Raw genomic sequence first — 2,500 nt, 5'->3', positions numbered from 1 at the left:
AGGGTTAGGGTTAGGGTTAGGGTTAGGGTTAGGGTTAGGGTTAGGGTTTCGGTTTCGGTTTGGGTTAGGTTTAGGGGTAAGGGTAGGGGTAGTGTTTAAGGTTAGGGTTATGATTAGGATTAGGGTTAGGGTTTAGGGTGTAGGGTTTAGGGCTTAGGGTTAGGGGTAGGGGTAGGGGTAGGGGTAGGGTTTAAGGTTAGGGTTAGGGTTAGGGTTAGGGTTATGGGTAGGGGTCGGGGTCGGGGTACGCGTAGGTGTAGGGTAGGTTTAGGGTTAAGGGTAGGATTAGGGTTAGGGTTAGGGTTTAGTGTTAAAGGTAAGGTTAGGGTTAGGGGTAGGTTAGGGTTTAGGTTAGAGTAGGGTTAGGGTTAGGGTTAGGGTTAGGGTTAGGGTTAGGGGTAGGGGTAGGGGTAGGGGTTAGGGTTAGGGTTAGGGATAGGGATAGGGGTAGGGGTCGGGTTTAAGGTTAGGGTTAGGGTTAGGGTTAGGGTTAGGATTAGGATTAGGATTAGGATTAGGATTAGGATTAGGGTTAGGGTTAGGGTTAGGGTTAGGGTTTAGGGTTTAGGGTTTAGGGTTTAGGGTTTAGGGGTTAGGGTTAGGATTAGGATTAGGGTTAGGGTTAGGGTTAGGGTTTAGGGTTAGGGTTAGGGTTAGGGTTAGGGTTAGGGTTAGGGTTAGGGTTAGGGTTAGGGTTAGGGTTAGGGTTAGGGTTAGGGTTAGGGTTAGGGTTAGGGCTTGGGTTAGGGTTAGGGTTAGGGTTAAGGGTAGGATTAGGGTTAGGGTTACGGTTTAGGGTTAAAGGTATTGTTAGGGGTAGGGTTAGGGTTTAGGTTACGGTAGGGTTAGGGATAGGGTTAGGGTTAGGGTTAGGGTTGTCTGGGTTAGGATTAGGATCAGGGTTAGGGTTAGCGATATGGTTTAGGGTTACGGTTTAGGGTTAGGGTTAGGGTTAGGGTTAGGGTTAGGGTTAGGGTTAGGGTTAGGGTTAGGGTTAGGGTTAGGGTTAGGGTTTAGCTTAGGGTAGGTGTCATGGGCTCAGGGTTAGGGTTAGGGTTAGGGTTAGGATTTAGGGTTTGGGTAGGTGTCATGGGCTCAGGCACTGAGCCAGAGGGGAAGGAGTAGATGGAGAGCGAAGGGGAACAATCTGAGGGGAGTTCAGGAGGGTATGCCAGTGATCAGAGAGATTCCATGAGTCTCTCCAGCGAATCAGAGGATTCCCAGAAAGGGGCCCCCAAAGGCAGGGCAAGGGGGGCCAGTGGGGAGTCTCCAAGCGGCAGCTGGAAATCAGGGGTAGCTTCCCCACCAGAGCGTAGTGGGGGGGGGGAGAATCCCAAGGGTTAAAACAAGAGCCTCCTGCAGAAGGAGAGAGTGAGGCTGGACTGACCACGCCTCCGTCAGAGAGTGGGGGGGCGGAGGGAAGAGCAGGTCCGTCCAGCCTCCCTGAAGGAGAAAGCAGTGGGGGGAGCAGTGTAGCCGTTAGGAGGAAAGTAGGCAGCTGGCCGTGTGCGCCAAGTTCAAATGTGGAGGCGCGCGGGCCAGCAGAAAACCCGGATTGGGAGCCAGGTCCTAAAGCCCGCCGGAAGGGTGGGGCGGAGTCAGAAGAATCCGCCTCTGAAGAGAGTAGGAAGGAGGGAACCCCAGAGGGCAGGAGGACCCGGAGGAGAAAGGAGCAAAAGGAGGAGAGGGAAAGGTGGAGCAAAGCTCGGCTCTTGAACTGGTGTATGAGCGGGGAGGAGTCAGACGGAGCTTCGCCGGTCTAAGGACTCAGACATAGCACTGCGCGCCATGGATGTCAAACCAACAATGAACCACAATAAAGACTTTTGTTTATAAAGAGCAACTGGCGTTGGTCCTCTGTGAGCTAGGACCTGAGGCAGCGCTGACAGTAGGGTTAGGGGTAGGGGTCGGGTTAGGGTTAGGTTTGCTTGGGGTAGGGGTAGGGGCAGGGTTAGCGGTAGGGGTAGGGTTAGGATTAGGGTTAGGATTAGCGATAGTGTTTAGGGTTAGGGTTTAGGGTTAGGGTTAGGGTTAGGGTTAGGGTTAGGGTTAGGGTTAGGGTTAGGGTTAGGGTTAGGGTTAGGGTTAGGGTTAGGGTTTCGGTTTCGGTTTGGGTTAGGTTTAGGGGTAAGGGTAGGGGTAGTGTTTAAGGTTAGGGTTATGATTAGGATTAGGGTTAGGGTTTAGGGTGTAGGGTTTAGGGCTTAGGGTTAGGGGTAGGGGTAGGGGTAGGGGTAGGGGTAGGGGTAGGGGTAGGGGTAGGGGTAGGGGTAGGGTTAGGGTTAGGGTTAGGGCTAGGGCTAGGGCTAGGGCTAGGGTTAGGGTTAGGTTTAGGGTTAGGGTTAGGGTTAGGGTTAGGGTTAGGGTTAGGGTTAGGGCTAGGGCTAGTGCTAAGGCTAGGGATTAGGGTTAAGGTTAAGGTTAGGGTTAGGTTTATGGTTAGGGGTAGGGGTAGGGGTAGGGGTAGGGGTAGGGGTACTGGTAGGGTTATGGTAAGGAA

Source organism: Podarcis vaucheri, assembly GCF_965113315.1.
Source record: "Podarcis vaucheri genome assembly, chromosome: W".
Taxonomy (NCBI): Eukaryota; Metazoa; Chordata; class Lepidosauria; order Squamata; family Lacertidae; genus Podarcis; species Podarcis vaucheri.
The sequence above is the reverse complement of the archived record's forward strand: the minus strand, read 5'-3'. Positions refer to the sequence as shown.